Genomic DNA, 22,990 nt, shown 5'->3' on the forward strand with positions numbered 1-22,990 from the left:
TCAGAGAGAGAGGAGTAACAGCAAACGGACTTACAGATGTAGGGAGGGTGTCTTCCTACCTCTCTGAGGTGCCTCGAAAGGAATATTAATGAGACTGCACCACCTCCTCCTGTAGGGTTTGGAGTGGGGCAAACATGACTCGATCTCTGTTTAAAAGAAGTATTATCGTTTGGAGTGGGGCAGACATGACTCGATCTCTGTTAAAAGAAGCATTATCTTGGCTCCAGTGTGGAGAATAGAGACGAGACAGGAGGTAGGGGAACCACTTGGTGTCATGGTCAACCTGTAGACAAGGAGGTAGCCTCAGCTGGTGTAGTGGTATTGGAGAGTGGAGATATGTGGGAAGCCAAACAGCACAGAATTTAGTGGCAGACTCTCTGTGGGAGGTATTGGGAAATAGTAAATTCTCACTGCTAATGAGCATGGATTTTCAAGGGAAAAGATGTGAGGAGAATGAAAAAGGCAAAGGAAACAAAAGAAAAAATAAATGAATAAGACTGTATCAAACTAAAAGTTTTTACACAGCAAAGGAAACCATCAGCAAAATAAAAAGACAACCCACTAAATGGGAGAACGTATTAGCCATTGAATCACTGGATATGGGGTTAATATCCAAAATTTATAAAGAACTCAAACAGCTCAGCACCAAAAAACACAAACCACTCAATTAAAAAATGGGCAAAGGACCTGAATGAACACTTCTCCAAAGAGGACATTCAAATGGCCAAAAAGATGCTCAGCATCACTAATCACAAAGAAATACAAATTAAAACCACAATGGGATAAAAACTCACACATGTCAGAATGGCTATCATCAATAAATCAACAAACAACAAATGTTGGCCAGGATGTAAAGATAAGGGAACCTTCGTGAACTGTTGGTGGGAATGCAGATTGGTGCAGCCACTGTGGAAAACATTATGGAGTTTCTGCCAAAAAAATTAAAATTAGAGCTGCCTTATGACCCAGCGATTCCACTTCTGGGAATTTATCCAAAGAAACCCTAAGCACTAATTCAAAATATACGCATCCTTATGTTCACTGCAGCACTATTTACAATAGCCAAGGTCTGAAAGCAGCCCAAGTACCCATTAATAAATGAGTGGATAAAAAAGCTATGGTACACTTACACAATGCAATGCTACTCAGCCATAAAAAGGAGGTCTTACCTTTCCTGACAGCATGGATAGACCTAGAGGGTATTATGCTAAGTGAAATAAACCAGTGAGAGAAATACAAATACCATATGATTTTATTTGTATGTGGAATCTCATGAACAAAATAAACAAAATAAAAACAGACTCAGAGATACACAGAACAGACAGACAGCTGTCAGGGTGGGGTCATTGGGAGGCTGGGTGAAATAGTTGTAAGGAATAAGCAAAAAAACCCCACCCAAAACAATGCCATAGACACACACATCAGTATGGTAATTACCGGAGGGAAGGGGGTTACAGGCAGGCAGAAGTGGGTAAAGGAGGGATAAATGAGGAAAGGAGACTAGACTTTGGGTGGTAAACACACAATATATATAGATAATATGTTACAGAATTGTACACCTATTTAGTTAACCAATAAATTCCATAAAAATATATTTTAAAAAAGAATGAAGTAGGGGATTTCAGGAGCTTGAAGCCATGCATCTCTCTGACCCTGTATTTGATCTCTTACTTAGTGGATGAGAAACTCCAAGGAGAGAAATCACGTGGTCTGGTTTCTCCCTCCTCATTTGGTATTATGAAAGAATTCCCAGAACAAATGCGTTTGAGTCTCAGCTCTGCAATTTAATAACTCTGAGATCTCAGGCAAAATACTTAATGTCTCATCAGAGCCCATTTCAGGCCCCGGAGAGAGAGACAGCAGCGAACAAGAACGAAAAATCTTTACTTGTATCGAGCTCTCGCTGGAAAGACAGACAATAAACAAATAAATAAAAAACTAGATAATAACAATTTGTGATAAGTGCTATGAAGGAAGTAACAAAAGGATGACAGAGAGAATTAAAGAGTGAGATTTGATCAGCCTCGACAGAGCTGGGGGAAGCAGAACACCGACAGAAAAGATGGGGTACAAAGCCACCATGGGAAAGGGCTTGGTAGGTCAAGCAGCAGGTGCTCCCTGGAGGCAGGCCTCGTAAGCTATAAAGAGATTACATTTCTTTTTGTAGGCAAGAGAAGCTGTAAGTGCATTTTAAGCCACGGAATCAACATGTCCAGATTTACATGTTTACAATGTCGGTCTGGCTGCTGCATGGGAAATGAATTGGATAGAGAAAGTGAAGAGAAATCAGCTTGGAGACTATTATTTTGGTTCAGGAAATAGAAAAGAGGCTCAAAGAATAATAATGAATGTGTCTATAACACTGACACTCTCATAAGCATTTTTTTCTATGAATTTACTTATTTTTTATAAGTTTTGGACCACCACTCCCCCCAAAAGAAACTGAAAATGCATTACTCAATTAAAATTTTCCTAATATTTTGTTATAAAAATACAAAACCTTAAAAAAATCATTATGGATTATACCATATACTTATCAACTTTTTACCATTCTTGCTTTGTCATATATTTATTCCTCTAATCATTCCTCTCTCGAGCCACCTCTTTATTTTTTCTGATGCATTTCAAAGTAAGTGTAGGTATGAATGCACTTTAGTCTTAAGCCCTTCAGTATGAATATAACTAAGTAGGAATCTGTAGTTCTTATTCCTTTTTTTACTTTTGTCGTATAACAAGCATATTTGAAATGCACAGATTTGAATGTACTACATGAGTTTGCCAAGTACACACACTTGTGCCTGCCCAGCCCCTCTTTCTTCTTTCTTTTTGGGCTCCCACTGACACTTTCCGAGACTTTTTTGATATATCCCAGGTCCCTAAGGCTCTGTAATTTTCTTGGATCTTTTTCTCTGTGTTATTCAGGGTTAGATAATCTATTGTTCTATCTTTAAATTCACTTCTGTCATCTACAATTCACTCTTAATCTAATCAGTGGTTATTTTTTATTTTGGTTTTGTATTTTTTAGTTCTAGACTTTATTTAGGTTCTTTGTTATAGTGTAAGTTTCTATGCCAAATTTTCCTGCTTTCCTATTCATTATGTATTTTTGGGGGGTAATATCATGCATATATATGCATAGTTATAATAGTTGCTTTAAAAGCCCTGTCTGCTAATTTGAACACGTGGGTCATTTTCTTTTGAATTTGGTTTACATTTTTCTGTATCTTTAAGTATAAGTAATTTTGGATTGTAGTCTGGGCATGTGAATAATATTTTGTGTAGACTCTGGATCCCGGTAATTTCTTCAGGGGAATGTTGATTTTTTTTCAACTTCAAATAAAACAAGAGCTACCTGACCATAATGTAAAAACTCCAATTTCTATTGTAAGCAGTTTAGATACGTTGACTGGTTAGTTTCTACCACCCTGTTAACCTATTAGACCATTTTACAGATGCATAAACTAAGGCACAGGAAGTTAAGTAACTGGCCTAGGACGATAGAGCTAGTATGAGAAGAAGCTCCAGAGAGCAGGTGCTAGCGGCAGACACACAAACAGGTGAACAGCTCTGAAGACCATGAAGGAGTTAGAATCTCTTCAAAAGTTGGAGAGATTAGGCATGAGAGAGTGGTGGAAAGGGGAGAATATAAGAACATTCTGGATGTTTAGCCTGACTAATGGATAAGTGGTAATAAATGATGTAATGAGAACTGAAGGGATACCTAGATTTTGTTGTTGTGGGAGGCTGGTATTTGAGACTTGTTGAGTTTGAAATTCCATGAAACATTCAGATGGAGTTGTACAGTAGGGAGTTGGGAATATGAGTCTGGAGCTTGGAGTGAGGGTTGATTGGGGCTGGAGATACAGGTTTGGTGGTCATTAGCAGATGAGCATTCTTTAAAGCCACTGGATTGGATGAGGTAACTAAAGCAAAAGTATAGACAGAGAAAAGCACATGGCCCAGGAAATATTCCCAAGGCACTTAAACCCTAAGAAGTTGTGTTGGGGACCAAAAGCCAACATGGTCTTTTCAGTTTAGATTTTTGGGGGGCAGAGGTGTGGGGAACTGGCAGTAAGCTGACAGTCTGCCCAACCCCCCACCTCACTTGTTCTGTGAAGTTGCTAAAGGCCATTTTGCTATGGTGCTGGATTGTTTATACTCATCCTACCCCCCATGTCCCCTGGAAAGACTGGAGGCAAGTTTCTTTCATTCTTTGTTTTGTGAAGTTCAGATGTTATATATGGTGGGGGTTTTCTGCACTTGGTAAAATTCTTGGGTTGCCTTGGAAATGTGATCAGAGATCTCTTTGATTTGTTAATGGCCCACTTTGCTCTATAAATAAAGCAGGAAGCAGGTGTTGAGCGTGCTCTGTTCTTGCCATCAGCATTGCAGAGGCCTCCTGAGCCCATCCTTTTACTTTAAGCTTATTTTCTTAATTCCACGCCATTCCCAATCAGGACCTGGAATTACTAGCCGTGCTGGTTCACGGCAAAGTTCGGCAGATTTTGACAAAAGACACTACAAGAGCAGCCAGTAGTTCTGAAGGAAACCAAGGAGGACACTGTGTCATGGAAGCCAAGAGAAGAGGAAGTTTTCAGAAGAAGGAGGTAGCAACATGCATTAAATGCTCCTGAAAGGTTTAGACAGACGAGGACAGAAAAGTCTGTTGGATTTAGCCGAGTGGAGGTTAATAGAGTAGTAAGGTTGGAATACCTATTGAAATAGGTTGAAGAATCAATATTTGAATAAGGAAATGGATCCAGCAAGTTCCAGATCATTAGTTAACAAGGTTTGCTGTGCTTAGCAGAGGAATGAGGCAGAATTTTTTATGCAGGTGAGAATGAAACAGTAGAAAGGGAGATATTAATCAACAATAATTTTTAATCAAATGGGTGATTTAGCCAGTTCAGTGGATTGGTGTAAAAAATCGAATGATTTATGTAGAACTGCTCTATAGACTGTAAACTACTTTAAGAATACTTTTTAGGAATGTATTTTTTTCCAGGCTTTGTCATTTCTGTAGGTTTTTCCGTTTATTTTAAATATCTTAAGTACCTGATGATCAGGGTCCACCTTGGTTGTAGATTCTTTTGTGTTGTGTTACATAAAAATTAATGTTTAATGAATGCTTTTTCTAAATCATTTCCTTGGAAACTTTGACTAGTTGTTATTATCCCTCTGGATTTCACTTTTCCCAATTTAAAAATAGATGGTAAATGATTGAAGAACTATATTTATTGTTATAGAGGAGAGTCCAAACATACTGCTGAGTAAAAAGGGGGATTATTAAAAAACAGCATGTAGTGTGTAATACCAATGACACACAATGTTGTAACACTATATATATACATCAGTGTTTTCATCTCATTCAGTTCATTTATATGTCAAGGTCTAGAAGTATTTTTAACAATATCAAAACAGAACTGTTTATCAAAACTTAACAATATGAAACTAAAGAGAATAAAGGAAACAAAACCATGCACTGATAGATAATAATATTTTTCTTTTCAAGGTAGGACTATTTTATTACTTGCCAAGGAAAAACTATCAAAATCAAGGTGGCTCACCTGGAGAGAAACCCACCTCGGTTTATTTGGATGGAGCCCATAAAGGACCATGTTAATTTTGAACTTCCTACTGTTTCTAAGTGAAGTTAAAAACCATCAGCCTGAATCCAAGAGTCTTTTCACCCTTCCTTGCACTTTCTCATGTTCTATAAGCCCTTTTTTCAATGATACCTGCCTCCCATCTATGCTTTCCTGTCAGTACCAGCTCCAGGTACTGACCCATTTTTGTAAGTGACTCCTTTTGGTTCTGGCTTTGAACATTGTGTCCGTTGACTCCTGCATCCTTCCCTTTATTCTGGGCTTCATCCAGAAAATGCCGAGTTCCAGCAAGTATCCGCTCTGGAGCACAGACCTCCTGCCTGGCTCTGTAGGACAGATGCCCTCTGCCAGGTCCCTGTGGCTCTGTTCCACTCACTTTGCAGTGGCCGGTGGCAGGCGTGTTCTGATGCCCTGTGCTGTGTGGTCTGCCTCCCGCCCAGCCTCACCTTGGCCGCCATCCCTGTGTTCCAGCATCCTTTGTGATTGTCCTGTTTGGGTGAGAAGTGCTTTATCAGAAATTGGTAAGTATGCTTATTTGGAGCTGCTGGGAAAAGAGTCTTAAAAGTCTCAATCCAAAAAATATGACATCTTATGATTTTTCCAATAGTTTCCTTTGTTTTTAAGAGTCATCTGAAAGTGAAGGAGTTGAAGGACATTTCCTTGAGCTGTTCGCTCTGCCTTAGAGACTCCTTTCTCCTTATCTAGTGCAGCCCTGTCTTCAAGGTCCAGCTGAAATGCCAGGCACTCCGGAAGCCTGCTTGAGGGGTCTGCCCTTTCTCTGGGTCTGGTACAGACATAGAATGTCTGCACTAGCTCTTTCAAACTTAACCTGTGCTGCCTGTCAGTTAAGTATAAGCTTTGTCTTTTCAATGAGACTATCCCTTCCCTTACACATTTATTCCAAGTACCGGCTCTGGAGTCCAAGTGCCTCGGACCCTAGGTTCATCGCTGGCTAGCTGTCTGATCTTGTTCAAGACATCTATCATCTGTATGCTTTAGGCTCCCTTTCTGTTCGGTGTGATACTAATATCTATATTTTAAGGTTGTTGGGAGGGTTAAATGAAATAATACATGTAACATGTTTACTACAATGCCTGGCACAAAGCTAGTGTGCAATAATTGTTATTGTTTGAATGCGTATTGTTATTTAACTCCATTGCAGTTAAAAGAACTGGAGAATCGGTGATGAAATAGGCGATATTTTATGCAAATGGTTTTTGCTCTAATAGAACTTACATTCCAGCCCTTAATGACTAATTCCTTGATTGTTTTCTTAGATATCACTCTTTTAAGAAGCACAGGGGGCTGTGAGCATGTCTAACTTCCCCCGGAGGGTTTGCCACTGAGGAAGTGATTAATAAATTTAGATCCGAGAAAGGATCAGGGGTGAAGCAGGTGAATGTCAGGAAGAGTATTCTAGGCAGAGAGAACAGCATGCGTGGGAACTCCGAGCTAGAAGAAAGCATGGAGTAAGGAGGAGCTGACGGAAGGCTGGTATGGCTAGGACTCGGTGGAGAAACCCGGTGAGTCCTGAGAGAGCCGCCCCTGGGTTTTATGCGTTGTCATTTTCCTAATATCTTATGCCTATGTGTTAAGAAGCTCAATTAATACTTGTTAATGGCCTGACCAGGCAGTGGCACAGTATATAGAGCATCGGTCTGGGACGCTGAGGAACCAGGTTTGAAACCCCAAGTTCGCCGGCTTGAGCACAGGCTCACCGGTTCGAGCACGGGGTTGCTGGCTTGAGCATGGGCTCATAGACAAGACTCCTGGTTGCTGGCTTGAGCCCCAAAGTCGCTGAGCAAGGGGTCACTGGCTCTGCTGGAGCCCACCAGTCAAGGCACATATGAGAAAACAATCAATGAACAACTAAGGTGCCGCAACTATGAGTTAATGCTTCTCATCTCTCCCTTCCTGTCTGTCTGTCTTGCTAAAAAGAAAAAAAGTACTTGTTAATGATTGTACTGTGTGTAGGTAAAGCTGACACATCTGATTCTTGTAGGCACCAAAATAAAGTGGTTCTCTGGGTAAGTGGTGTATCAGTAAGGGTCCAGTCAGGAATACAGACACCACATTGGGCATTTCAACAGTGGGGATTTAATATGAAGAGTCACTTCCTTAGGCGTTGGAGAAATGAAGGCACATAGAGAGGCACACTGAGGTCACCAGGAAGGAGTGACTGTGAGAAGCCTCTGCCTGTCCGGGCCAGAACCTCAAGCTTTGTCCCGACTGCCTCCCTCTCTGCGTCGCGTCTCTCACTAAGCCCTTTAGTTCCCGTGTTTCAGCTCTGCTATTTCTCCAGAGAATGAGTGAAATCAGTGCTTCCGTGTGGAAGGAACTGTTACTACAACATTTGCACATAAAAGGGGCATTAAAATGTTATTTCAATTGACTCATCTGTCGCAAACATTAATTTTCTAGAAAGAATTCGTTGTTAGTGTCTATAATGATTGAAATCTTGCTGCTTCATTTCCCCTGCTTTCCCTGTCTGATCTTCAGCAGTAAGAACAATAATAACCTCAGTGAAAGAATTCCTGGGGAGTATTATTCCGTGGCTCACCCTGGTTGGCCATTAACCTCTCGGTAATGCCCCACACTTTGATTCTGTTGCTGAAATCAACACAAATTAGAATTGCTGACAGGCACAAAGGTCTAATTCAGGGTTCACCTGGTAAAAGAAAGCAGTTTTCATCAGAAATACAAAATACAATAAATATATTTATTTCTCTAAAACAGGGGTTTAGTAGAGATTCCTTAAAAAAATACCCAGTTATCAATTTTAAAAAATAAACTATGCATTATTTATGTTCATCTGCCGGTAACAATTTTTATGTGAGAAACAGGGTGGGGGGAACCCCACAGTGCAAACAAAACATAAATCTTTGACGGGGTTTAGAATTCCTTCCATTTTTAATCTGCATGATATTTGCTGCCTCTTCACAGGATGAGTTATGGGTGCAAAAGACCAGTCATCAAAGTTGTCTCATTTAATCTGGTGCTTTGCTCTCCATTAGAACATGTTGTGCACAGTGCTGGGTGCGGCCTTGATTATGCTATAGAGTGGCATGCTTTTATACTAATGTATAAAAAGTAGCTCATTAACATATAAGACATAAACATTATGAAACATGGATTTAAAATTTTATTCCATATTTTTAAGAGAAAGAGGAAGGGAGAGAGAGGAACAGAGAGAGAAGGGAGAGGAGCATCAATTCATTTCACTTAGTTGTTTCATTTAGTTGTGTATTCATTGGCTGTTTCTTCTACATGCCCTTACCAGGGATCAAACCTGCAACCTTGGCAAGCCAAGACGACGCTTTATCTACTGAACCACCTGGCTAGGGCCTAGTCAATGTTTAAAAGTGTTTTGGGTCCTTATTTAGAAGTTGTTGAACCTGACCAGGTGGTGGTGCAATGGATAGAGTGTTGGCCTGGGACACTGAGGACCCAAGTTCAAAACCCTTAGGTTGCCAGCTTGAACGTGGGATCATAGACATGACCCCATGGTTGCTGGCTTGAGCCCAAAGGTCGTTGGCTTAAAGCACAAGGTCACTGGCTTGAGCTGAAGGTCACTGGCTTGAGCAAGGGGTCACTGGATCAGCTGGAGCCCCCCGCCTCCCTGGTCAAGGTACATATGAGAAAGCAATCTATGAACAACTAAGGTGCCACAATGAAGAATTGGTGCTTCTCATATCTCTCCCTTTCTGTCTCCCCCACTCACTAAAAAAAACAGAAAAAGAGTTGTGGATATTTTTATGAGCAGAAATTTTCCCTAGGAACTCAACTCTTGTTTATATCAGATAGCTTATGGTAAAATTGGCTTCATTATATGTTGTTTTGCTTGAAGTCATAGTTTCCAAGAACCTATCAATTATGCTAAGTGAGGACTTATCGTACTTATTTTTCTTGCTATCAAAGTTATGTTATAAAAGAGGCAGCAGGTTCAAAATGGAGTCACTTGTGCTAAGTGTAATGGTACGTTGTGTGAGCAGATCAGGCAGCTCTCACGATAGCCCTTGGTTAGCAGAGTTCATTTGAGGGGAGGAGGGAGGAAAACTTGCATAGGAGCCAAGGAAATTCCTGGGACTAGAGAAACTAGAAGCCGGCCCCAACCCTTTTGAGTTTCAGTGTTACTGGAACATCTTCAGCAGACAGAGTTGGTGCTAACTGAAGTCTGCTGGCAGAGAGGACCCCCAACTTTCCTAAGAAATGTGCAAAAGATTGTGGTGTCCCAATTTTAATATGTGCTGGTAGCACATATCCGTAAAATGGGGATATGGTAGAGGCCACTCTTGGTCAAACCAGCCACGTGCTTGGGCTCGTGTTTTAGATGCAGTGATGAATATGTGAACATGAACTAAAAGAATTGCAGCAAGGGCCCACAAAGACCTCAGTGCAGGTGCACGAGCAGCCCCCAGGTGTCCAGTGCCCAACAGCTAGATGATGTGCTGCTTCTGAGCCATCAGACCAGTGGCTTTCCTAGACTTGTCAGTTCTCTCCACTTGCTATTTGGCAGCAGGACTGACCACCTAGGACTGAATATGTAAACTTGAGTAAGTAAAGTAAATAAGTAAACTCATATAATTCAGAGCAAGTCATGGTCCCTACAGGTAAATACTGGACTTCCTGCTGATGGAGTATTATAAAGAAGATATAATCAACTTTGCATTCCACACTTAATAAAGAGATCAGAGATGTACTGTGAGGGGAAAGTAAACAAAAAATTAAAAAATCTAGAATGACTTCCTGTCTATGGCTTGAGAAACCACTGTGAGATGGACTAATCCCTGAAATCGCAGAAGAGGTGAACAAGAATATAACTTAGGAGGGAGATGGATTTACCTTGGGATGTGCTCTGTGTGAGAGCGCCTGAGCCATCTACATGGATATACCTGATAGGCGTTTGGAAACACCAGTCAGCAGGTCAGGACAGATGCGCGGTTGGTAGAAATGGTCATGGGAACCTTCAGCAGTTGAAGCCAGAAAAATGAACAAGATCTCCGAGGCAGGACGCAGGCTGAGAAGAGATGAGTTCTTGATCAAGGATAGAATCATGGAGAACACCCAATCCTGAGGTAAGAGAAGAGAATCCTGGGGGAAATCTGAGAAGGGATTATAAGAAAGGATGGGAAAATTATGATAGAAAAAGAGCGAGCCATGTTAGAATCTATGGTTTCAGAAAAATCATCGAAGCCTCGGTAGACACATTGCTGTGTTCAGTAATCTGTTTTCCCCCCCTTTTTTTGTTTCTTCTCCTGGGTACCCGGGAGACTGCATTTCCCAGTCCTCCACTGCGTCTAAGTGGAACTAGGGGGCGGAGCACTGGTCAGTGGAAAGGAGGTGGGTGGAGAAGTAGCATTGTGTCATTTCAAGCCAGTCCCCTAAAGCAGGGGGTCCATGTGCCCGCCCTCTTTCTCAAGGGTGTGACTGGGTGGAGAGTCAGACACCAGAGCCTCCTGATCAGAAGTCTCTATATTGGACTTTGTGAGTGCCTAATAGATGTCTATTGTGTTGACCTACTGAGATGGTCAGGTTGTTTACTATAGTAGTTAGCACATTTTGATCAATACAACAATTTAAAAACATTTTTTAAAGGGGGATATGTCATTTTAAGTTATACTGTTGGTATTGCTGACACCCTTTCAACACATAGCCATCCCAAAATTATGCATCTTTCAAGATACTTTATCTGCTGTCTTTTGAAGCAAGGATGTACATTTTGGCATCATTGGAATGGCATCAAATTTAAATTTATGTCTAAAATAGACTATTAATAGATGGAGGAATAAAAGGTTAGCGCACGCATGAGCTCAGTGATGGTGTCCGGACTGTCCCAGCCTGTCAAGGACACTAGCGAAGCTTTCTCACCCACCCCACTTGAGGTCATCTAAACCCTTATAGGGCCAAACACTTAAAACATGAGGGTCAAGGGCTCGTGACATTTGCATGCTTCTTTGAGTGGAATGTCTAAGCAATGGCTTACTATCATAATAGAAGTTTCCTGATCCCAAGGTTATGAACCAAATACAATATAATGGGTACCTGGATGGAGACAGTAACAAAGACCTACAAGGAGCATCTTCCAAGTCAGTCTTCGTAACCCACAGGAAAGGCCTGCAAGGCAGCCTGAGGGGTTAGGAACCGCTCAGGATGTTGTGTTAAAGAAAACACATTCAACCACAAACAGAATTCAGGGCACAACAATAATAACTTAGGGGTTATAACCCAAAGTATATATAAAATGGGTCCATACTAATATATGGATAAGCTATCCTGTTCTAAATTATAACTAGGATACTGAGACTTTGACACCAAACAATTGTCCTTTTGGCTATAATTCTCTCCACACCAGATATATCAGGGAGAACAGGAGAATTGGGATGAAACAAACTTGTGTTTCTGACAGCCAATCAACAATCTTTCTGGAAGAAAACTTTGAAGGCTACTGATTATAAGAAAGAGCAAACAGGGCAACAAACAAGGACATGCAATGCATTCTGCAGATGTTTTACCAAATCCTGAAGGGGGCTTCTGAGCCTGGCTTCTCCTGCTCCCAGACAAGGCGGGTGTGAGCTGAGCCTCATCGCACACTGCCTCATCTCTGTCCTTGAAGTTCACACATTAACCTGCTCTGTGATTTCCTCCCCGTAACAGCCTCTGGCTGTGTTTTTACTGCTTTAACAGCTACTGGCAGGCATCTGTCTCCCACATTCACTACAAAGTAAACAGGAATTTGGTCCCAGGGTAACTGGCCGCCCTCCAGCCTAAGAACGCAAGACTCAGGGGCACTGTGGCCTTGTTTCTGTTTCGCAGCTAGTTTTCTCCAGGGAGCCCAAGGACCATTAGAACTGTGAGGGTTTGAATCTGGAGGATTCTTCCTTTCCAATGTGTGATAACCCAGGATTCTTCCTCTCAACTGTTTGCTAATTGCCCCCACCTCCTCTGCCATCTTTCATTTTGCGGTAATTAGGGGAAAGTCACCAGGGAAGCCGCCATAAAACACATATTCCTCTCAGAAACGTGACGGGCTAAATAGACATGTGGGTATGCTGTGACTTTAGAGGAAGACTGTGTTTACAAACTTTAAAAATTAAGTCTTCATAGAATGTCGAGGTAAATGAATATGTGGAGCTATAAATTAGTAGTAATTCTTACAGAACAAACATTAAGAGAATAATGGAAGAAAAGATGGTTTTAAAGATTGGAGTGTATGTACTTTGAAATTGGAGTACTAGCACCCTAGATTTAAATAAACTTTAACAAAAATTAAGAGATCTGAATACTATGGTTTCTAAATTTTGTCATGAATGACTCTACCACAAGGCTCTATGGTATTACAGTCCTAAGGTCTACTTAGCAGAGACACTAATGATTATTTGAGATTTGAGAAAAAGAAAAAATCGTTAATTCTATCAGTTCATTCAAAGCCATACAATGATCAAAAGACAAAATTCTAAATACATTATGTGCCCTAATCTAGTTAAATATTCATTATTATTTGTTGGAAACTTGAAGGGAAAGGAGTTGCTTTTTTTGGAATGTAATTTATGAATGGATCAATTCCTTCACGGTCCATTTCTCAGCATGTGGTACAATTTCTCTCTTTTTCTTTAGTTAGCCTTCGGATTGACGCTTGCCAGCTGTGAGGAACCTTCTGAGACAGACACATGGAGATTTGCAAAGGTCTGGATTTAATCAATGTCTGAGGACTAATTGTGGTAACTCCAGCATGCCACCTGCAGCTTTTAAACTCAGTCTGTTTCATAGATCAAACACGTGCATTGCACTCTAAAGTTAAATGGTGTATGAGTTTTGTTCTCAAGGAATCTTCAGTCTGGTGGGGCTGATGATAAACTATGTGTAAGTGCAATAAGGAGAAATGTGGGAGACTCCACTGATCAGGAGATTGGTGAAGGTGAACTTTGCAGGGAAGCTGGTATCTGAGCAGGGTCTGGAAGTGTGTGTTGGAGAATGTGGATTAAAAATCTAGGGAGGGGAGTGGGAAAGCCCTTCAGATAGAGGGCAGTGGGGACAGATGTGTGTGGTGTGAAGGCACCTGCTGCTTCTGGGTAGTGGGGACAGGAGAACAGTGGCAGCAAGAGGTCTCTGAATGAAGGACATCTGTTTACAAGTGATGCAGCCTTGACCCCCTAATGTAAGTGGGAGCGTTCAGAGAAAATAGCGTAATCCGGTCCACATGCCATTTAGGTTTTTATATGTGAGGAATACAAGCATTTGTTTAATGCTTATAAAGCAATCTAAACATAGGAATGGATGTATATACCCAGTTGTACAATTGGATAATGGATTATTTCAAGCCGATTATTCCTTAAATATTGAGAACATTCTTAGTAACTGAAACTCTTTGCCTCAGATTATGTGAAGAGCAAGATAAAACTAACCAGGTTTAGAATGAGTTTCACCAGGATCAGCCTGAGCAAGATTAAACTTGTCAACGGCCAGACCTTCTGTCTTCAGAGCAGCTGCAGTGGTATGGGAAGATGAGCTTTAGGGTCTTACTGCCACCACCAAGCCAGAGGTGCACTCTTGGGCAGCCATTGACTTTTTGAAGACTCTATTGCTTTATCTATAAAATGGGGAGCATAATTATACGTACTTATCTCAGGGGTTTATGAAATCAATTAAATGAACTAATATAAGCAAGAACTTTTGGAAACCAGGAAGTATCACAAAATGTAGGGGGTTAGGGTTATACTCTCAAAAGTCAAAGTCGAACTGGTTATAATAATACCAATAATGATAATTATTTACTGAGGATTTTTTTGTGTGTGTGCCAGCACTATTCTGATTTCTTTGCATGTGCTCATTTAATCCTCAGAGCAATCCTGTAAGGAAGGTTTTATAGAGAAGGAAACTGCATGTGGCAAGGTTAAGAATCCACGAGCAATAGAGCTGAAGCCAGACCCATGTTTTCCTGACTACAAGCCTAGGCTCTTAACCACTATGTGTCAATCTTTGCAAAATTCTTGCTTCTGCCTTAAAGTCTGGACAACTGACGAGTAGTCAGCCACATGTGAGAATTACTCAGTTACTAGGCTAAAGTTTATCAGTGTCTCTTCTCACCATCAGAGCTAGAAATCTAGGTAGAAAATGTGATTCCTTTGCCCTTTATTCCATAGAAGAGCAAGATCTGTTACTGTTGACTACAAACATAATATGCTGTGAGTTTTTGTTGACAAAATATGACTCAAGGCAGAGTTTAATTTGAAAGTTCTTTTCTCAGGGAGGCAAAAACATACAGTCTATCAACTTATGTTCTCTATGTTTTGTCTTTTCAAGACAACCTTGTTTGAGAATAATGGAGCACAGAAAACCCAAGTGCTTGTTCCCTCCTCATATCTAAAGACCTATCTTCCCTTGAAGAATGAAAAGACATAGTTTGTCACTTTCAGGTCCTTGAGATACTGAAGAAACCAGGAAAGGTGTGGCTGCTTTTCCCCAGTGTTGCTGAGCATTCAAAGATGTTTATACAGGTTTGTTTTTGTTTTTGTTTTTTTTACTCCATAAGCTGTTAAAAAGGGGTAGAATATAATTAGTTGCATATTAGGTATATTAGAGACCATGGTGCGATGTAATTATTCATTGGGCTAAATCAAACCCAGTATCTGTTATTTGTTGATGTAAGCCTTGCTGTATCTTTTGGGCCGGGATCCTCCTGCCAAGCCCCTACCAGCTGATGCTCTGCCCAGCTGGACCACAGCTCTATTGCTCAGAAACCGAGCTATTTTAGTGCCTGAGGCCAAGGCCATGGAGCCAACTTTGCTCAAACCATTTGATCCATGGCTGCGGGAGGGGAAGAAAGAGATAGAGAGAAAGGAGAGGAGGAGGTAGGGAGGAGAAGCAGACGGTCGCTTTTCTTGTGTGCCCTGACTGGGAATCAAACCCAGGCCTTCCACACACAGGGCCAATGCTCTACCACTGAGCCAACTGGCCAAGGCCTTATCTTTCTCAAATTGGGTGTTAATGTTCTAGCAGTGACCCGGGTCTCCACCAACCATGGTTTCTGATGCTAGTCAGTAGATGGCAGAATTGAGCTTGGCTTTTGGGATTCTTCTCAGCTGTCTTCATTGGTGAATTGGAACTACTCTCAAGCTACTCCTTAAAAAAGCTTTAACCTAAAGTAATTTGACTTGACTCTCTTACTTTGTTGGAATCTCACATGTTGCATACTGTATAATGTTTTTTTTTAACCTTATCATAATTCTAGTGCATGTCTCTCTCCCACTTGGAGGTTATCTAATGAAAAAAGGATACTACTCTCATTTCTATATTCTTTCTTCTGTCCAATTTCACTAAAGTCTCCTATTGGCCTTCTTCTCTTCTCTTAGTATATCTAAAAATCAGCACTAGATTATTTTCCTCATGACCTTCAATTCCCATAGACAACTCCTGATGAGTCTTAAGACAATAATGAAAACTCCTGCCTCCTCAGTATGTGAGAATAAAGTATCCTCTGTCAAAGGTGGCAGGATCTATTTTGATATAAACGTAAGTTTTGGGAAAGCTAGTGTTTTAAAAGACCTAAGAGTTGAAGGTAAGGAGAGATGCTCAGCACGAACAAAAGGATTTGACTGAGGAAGAATAAATGAAACTTTCTGAAAACAGGAATCTAGAAGCAGGACATTCTGGTTAAGGGTGTGAGTGCCATAGAAAAAGCCAGAAGCCAGTTGACTCATTTTTTTAGGAAAGGCTAGAAGGCAGAACATAGACATTTTAGGACATCTTCCATTGGAGTAATGGCAGGAAATGACCAGGAGGTATATGTCCCCCCCACACCCACCCAAAAAGCAAGAAGCAGCTGAAAATTCTTTCAGCTTCATGAGAACTTCTTGAGAGTACGAGTTCTGCTAGGCTCAGTACTCAATGTACATTCTAGAGCGACTGAATAAATGGACATTCACTACTTTAGTAATTAGTAGAAATAACAGAAGTGTCTTAAATTGGTTTAGGGGTAAAATAACAGGTAGAAATCAATTGCAAAAGATCAACTCTGAGTCAAATGAAAATAAATAGCCAGTTGGTTTACTTACCTATAGTAATATCCTATATTTCTTCATGCCAATTGAAAATGGGAGCTTTGCAATTTATCTGCCTGATGAAACATTTTATGGAAGAATCCTGAGAATTCATGTAGGAGAGTCTTTGAGGGAACGAAGAGGTGGGAAGCACAGGTGTCAAGGCACAGGTGTCAAGGTGAGAACAGCCAAAGAGCTAAAGAACCTTTGTTATGAGACTGCTCAAGACCTATTTCTTCATAAAACTTTGTATAGATTGTTGTGTATTGGTTTGACATGATTTCAGATCCACTTGTTTGTGACAGAGATGAAGTTGTTTTTAAGAGTATAGTTGTTTCGCTGGAGGAGTGAGGTGAGCTGTGTCAGGATGTCATCATCTTCTTTGTTGTCGGTGAGCACTCAGTAGTGAGCTGAGTTAAGAACGTAAGAAGAAAACAACTCTGGCAAAGGGGCATGTAGACTGTAGATGCCCAGAGTTCGTGAGGACAACTCGAGAGTGGTCAGGCTGCACAAGGTTGCCATTTGCTAATCTAAATAGTTTTCTGAAGGTCTTTGGCCATTAGCTCTTGTTTCCAAAAAAGCAGCTTTTTTACCTTCCTTCATTTCTTCTCCTCTCCCCCCCCCCTCACTTTTCATTTCTTTCTGTCTTTCTAACTAAAAAAAAAAAAAAAAAAAAAGGAAAAAGAGGATAGAAGTTGTGAGGAAGAGAATGTTGGGTTCATGAACTCAATTTTTTTAAAAACATTTTTAAAATTTATTGAGTTTAGGGAGGGAGAGAGAGAAAGAGAGAAAGAGAAACATTGACTTGTTCCACTTATTTATTCATTCATTGGTTGATTCTTATATGTGCCCTGATTGGGGATCAAACCTGCAACCTTGGTGCGTCCTGATAGTGCTCTACCCAACTGAACTATCTGGCCGGGGCCATGAACCCTGTTTGAAATGCTATGTCCTGGTGTCAGGTTCCCGTGTTAATTGACTAATTTGGCAAGGGAATAAGAGTCATTTTCCTAAATCTAAATTTAACAGACACCTGATAACTCTGTACATGCTGACAGGAAGCAAAGTAAACAAGGGCTACTCAGGGCTCTGTTGTTATTTCTGCCCTACTGAACCCATCTGGGTGTGGAAACAGAAAGAATGTGACTTGATTGGAAAACAATTTGTTCCCAAATGAGAGGCTAATCTGTGTTCTGTGACTTAATCCTCTGCACAAAGCCTTTAAGATAATTTAGGGGGGGGAAATACTATACAGGAAAAAAATTAACCCAAGTTAAATGGTAAACTGTTATTTATCTGAGAGAGGAGAATCAGCACAGCCTTGTTATCCTGGAGCCCCGAACCGGAGATTTCAGCTCGATTAGTCCAGAGGGTCTCAATCTTTGCTGCACGTTGGAAGTACCTGAATGATGTCTGGGGAGATTGAATCAGTCCAAAGGAAGGTCCGGGCAGTAATTTTTTAGAGTTCTGCAGGTGAATCCAAGTTGGAAATCATTTGTGGCTGGAATAAAGGATATTTGTTAAGAAATGGCACAAAATGAGGTTTGAAAGGAACGTTGTATATTAAGTTAAGAAATCTGTATTTATCCCTCAGATAATGAGCAGCCCTTGAGTGTACTTGAGGCAGCAAAGAGCTATCATTTTGTTAGTTTTTGATGATGTCACCCTTTTTGTGGCATGGATCATGGACTGCGTTGGGCATTGGGGGGCAGGCTTCAAGGGTTGCCCTCCTGTCCCATGATCCTGGGATTTGCATTTTTGCTTTCATTTCCACACTTTTTAATTTTTTATTTGTCGTCTTTCCTTTCTCTTTTAAACACAGGCTGTCTTGTTAGTATGCCTTCGTGTGGTGGCTCCTTTGATGATGATTTTGTTTTATTCAAGACTTGCTCCAGGTTCGGCCTTTCAAATAGTTCCCCTAAAAATCAACCAGTTTGTTAATTAACCTAAAGGTTTAAGTCTCTATAGTCTCTAAGTCTCTTTAGTTTTGAATGACTACACTTAGGTTACTTCTTTCAAAACATGTTTCTTTTTCAAATAACCTGAAATGGTGACTTCTTCTCAAGAAAAAAAAAAGAATGTATTTTTATTTTACTCTTAAGAAATTTATAGTTCTTAAGTTGGAGGATCAAATAACCTTGATTTGATCAAATACATTAAAATGAGAATAATCTTTAAAAAGTAACAGCCCCTTTCCATTTATTTAAGCCTCTAGAGATACCAGCCAGAGTGATCATTTATTCAAAGTAAATTTCATCCTTGTGCTTAGAATCCATCAGTGCCACAATAACCTGCTTTCTAACGTACCCACAAGTCTGTGCGATCTGGGCCTGTTTACCTCTTGAACCCCCATTCTTCATTTTGCCGACCATATTCTAGCCCTGTGCACCTCTCTATTGCTCAGACATGCCACGCTTGTTCTTGCTGTAAAGCCTTCCCTATACTGTTCTCTCTGATTGAAGCAGTCTCTCCCTCACCCCCAGATCTTCATTACTCAGTTGGCTGGCTAACCCGTGCACAGCTCGCATTCAAGTTTAAATGCCACTTCCTCAAGAGAAGCTTTCCCTACGCCCTCCCATGCAGTGCAAGCCCCTTCTGCATTTTCTAATTATTCTCTGTTCTTCTCCTTGTGGTGCTGATTATCACTGTCATCAAATATGTATGTTTTTCATGTCCCACTAGAAGGCGATGATTATGTCTGTGTTCCCCACAACTCTATCCCAGCGACTAGGGTTGGAAAAGCGTTTGGCATATAGTTTTCTGACTACAGAGTTGGAAAGCGTTGGCCGTATGGTAGGCACTCAATACATGTTTTGAACAATGAAAACAAACCAAATCCCAGAACTGAAGCTCCTAATTCTGACTTCAGGGTCTTTTCCCTGATGCTACGCTGCCTTTCTGGGGAGCCCTCTTCACATTTTTATTGTTCCTTTTCAGTCTCACTTTAACAAATTTAATTATTTTTTACCCAAATAAAACATGATTAACTCTTTTATTATTAATATTTTCAAGGATTGCATTAAAGGTTTGATAATGTGCCCTGAAGGGTCGTGAAGGCGGTGAAGAGAATTTGAGGCTCTTATTCTTTTTTTTTTTTTTTTTTTGTATTTTTCTGAAGCTGGAAACGGGGAGAGACAGACAGACTCCCGCATGCGCCCTACCGGGATCCACCCGGCACGCCCACCAGGGGCAACGCTCTGCCCACCAGGGGGCGATGCTCTGCCCCTCCAGGGCGTTGCTCTGTTGCGACCAGAGCCACTCTAGCGCCTGGGGCAGAGGCCAAGGAGCCATCCCCAGCGCCCGGGCCATCTTCGCTCCAATGGAGCCTTGCTGCGGGAGGGGAAGAGAAAGACAGAGAGGAAGGAGAGGGGGAGGGGTGGAGAAGCAAATGGGTGCTTCTCCTGTGTGTCCTGGCCGGGAATCAAACCCGGGACTTCCGCACGCCAGGCCGATGCTCTACCCCTGAGCCAACCAGCCAGGGCCGAGGCTCTTATTCTTAAGGCATTAAATCCTAGTCTATACTGGACATGTCCAGTCTCCATATCACCCTGTTAGATTATACTACTTTCTTCCTTTATTCCCTCAGTGAAGTCTATACTTCTCCAAGTCAGCCTTGACTCCAGCATCCACACAACTCAATTATCTCTTTTTTTCAAATTACTTCTTTCTTCTTTTTTTAAATGAGAGGATGGGGGTAATAGTGAGACAGACTCCTACATGTGCCCTGACTGGGATCCACTTGGCAACCCTATCTGGAGCCAATGCTTGAGTACTGAGCTATTTTTAATACCTGAGGCCAATGCTTGGACCAGCTGAGCTATTCTCAGTATTGGGGCCATTCTCAAACCAATCGAGACACTAGCTGCAGGAGGGGAAGAGGGAGAGAAGGGAAAGAAGGAGGGGAAGAGAAGCATACAGTCACTTCTCCTGTGTGTCCTGACTGGGAATCGAACACAGTTTGTCCATACGCCGGGCTGATGCTCCCAGCCAGGGTTCAAATTACTTTTAATTTGAGGCAGCAGGGAACCATTTTTTCCCTCTACCTCATATTGCATTACAAAATATACATGTGTATGTGATGCAGAGAGTATTTCCCCATGTGGAGGAGGCACTTGTAAGTGTCAGAGCTGCAGTTTAATGAAGAGAGTCTTATGTGACAGACACAATGTCTACACCATCCCTAAACTTCACAGCAGCCTTGGAATAGGGGTGTTATTGTTTCCATTTGCATTAGTTATCTATTGCTGTGTAACACCCCCCCCCCCACACACACACACACAAAACTTAGTAGTTTAAAACAATACACATTTGTTTCAGTCTGAGTGTCTGTGGGCATGGCTAGGGCACCTCTGCTTCCGGCTCCCTCACTCAGCTGATGGTGCGGTTTCCCAGGAATCACCTGGGGAGGGTGCACTTCCAAGCTGCCAGTTAGATGTGCTTCCACCTCACATGGCTGCTGGTAGGCCTGATTGTCACTGGCTATTTGTCATAGACAGAAAGAGACAGAGAATATGGCAACTCTTATCTTTAACCTAATCTTGCCAGTGATTATCTTTTGCCACAGTCTATATTCCATTTATTAGAAGCAATAGACTAACTCCAACCAGCCCATAATGGAAGGAGACTACACAAGGGCATGACCACCGGGAAGCCACCACCGGGGGCTATCTTAGAGGCTGCCTACCACACCATGGCAGAGATAAAAAGAGAAGAGACACAGATAAGTTAATGAATAGTGAGACTGGGATTCAGGCCTGGGTTTGTCTGATCCAGAACCCACATTCTTTCCGCTGCATTTTGAAGCTTTTTGATGCTCAACAAATGATTGTTGCTGAAGATGATTCTCACATTGCAAATTGGTGCCATAAAATAAAACCAGTATTTTCCATACCCGCAGACTAAAGGACTAATTTTGGCCATTCATTGAACAACGGCCTCCGTTGGAGAAATGTCTGGTTAGATCATCATTATAGTAGACAACTCTGAGGAACAACACAAAGAGTATAACCTAAGAGCAGTGGGTTGTGCCCTGGATGACAGATATATCTAATTATTATTGCAGAATTATAGAAAGGTTGCCATGGCTTCTATTCAGATAAATTGTAAATATAGTTTAAGAGTTATTGACCTAAGTATTCAAGTGTCTAATATTTCCACAGATTCCTATTTGGTTGCAAAATAAGTCTCCTACACCTTAAATTATTTTATTTCTATTTTTTTCTGTTCAATTTCCCAGTTCTATTCATTGTGCATTTTCTATACACTAAGTTTTGAGACAACGAATAAAAGTCACTCTTGTGTAATTCTTACTCAGGTAGATAAAACGTCCTTTTAAAAAGCTCTGGGGGGGGCTTGGCCGGTTTGCTCAGTGGTAGAACGTTGGCCCAGTGTGTGTGGAAGTCCCAGGACTGATTCCCAGCCAGGGCATACAGAAGTGACCATCTACTTCTCCACTTTTCCCCCTCTCCTTTCTATCTCTCTCTTCCCCTCCCACAGCCAAGGCTCCATTGGAACAAAGTTGGCCCAGGTGCTGAGGATGGCTCCATGGCCTCCACCTCAGGTGCTAGAATGGCTTCTGTTGCAATGGAGTGACGCCCCAGATGGGCAGAGCATTCCCCCCCTGGTGGGCTTGCCAGGTGGATCCCAGTTGGGCGCATGTGGGAGTCTGTCTCCCTGCCTCCTTGCTTCTTACTTCAGAAAAAATCCAAAAAAAAAAAAAAAGAGCTCTGGGGGTACTGACTACCAGAGGGAACAAGAATGGCAGGTAGCCTGATCAGCATTCCACTTCTGCCCCTAATTTTTGCCCCTCTGCCCTCTGGCCACTCTACTCCCAGAGACGGGGGGGGGGGGGAGGCGGGGGGGAGCTCCCGCAGCTGCCAAGCTCTTCTTCCCAGAAGTATTTATGGCTTGAACTCCAGGAGTGAACAGACTTCAAATCCTAACTCTACAGGTTATGCTTCATATCAGAAAGCTAGTCCATAGCTGCAGATGCCTGCCCGGCTGTAAGAAGGACTTGTTGAAGTAAGATGGACATGCCATTATTTGATGTCAACTAGATGTCATTGTCATACAGATCTTGCTGGTGTGTTCTTTGGACTCTGAGGATGGGAATCATAATAGATCAGCTTATTGTACTTCACATACTTTCTTTCAACTCTCTGTTAAAAATGGTAAAAGGGGGGATTGCAGTTGTAAAATGTTTTATAATGAAAAATATTCTTCTCTGCAAACAAAAATGTTTGAGAAAACATGGAATTTAGAATATGTGGCTTCTGCCTTCTTGAAGCTACTTTGGATTCATTATGGGTCACAAGATATAATTCACTCCCCATGAAAGCTGGAGAACAG

The 22,990-nt window shown here is 41.5% G+C and overlaps 1 non-coding gene across 1 annotated transcript; it reads right to left on the reverse strand.

Annotated features, from left to right (window-relative positions):
• Window positions 1-15,489: 15,489 nt before the first annotated feature.
• Window positions 15,490-15,565, reverse strand: TRNAT-UGU (transfer RNA threonine (anticodon UGU)). The gene has a single exon. It is a non-coding gene; the product is annotated as a tRNA-Thr (tRNA).
• Window positions 15,566-22,990: the final 7,425 nt, after the last annotated feature.

The sequence above is a fragment of the Saccopteryx leptura genome, chromosome 2, assembly GCF_036850995.1.
Source record: "Saccopteryx leptura isolate mSacLep1 chromosome 2, mSacLep1_pri_phased_curated, whole genome shotgun sequence".
Taxonomy (NCBI): Eukaryota; Metazoa; Chordata; class Mammalia; order Chiroptera; family Emballonuridae; genus Saccopteryx; species Saccopteryx leptura.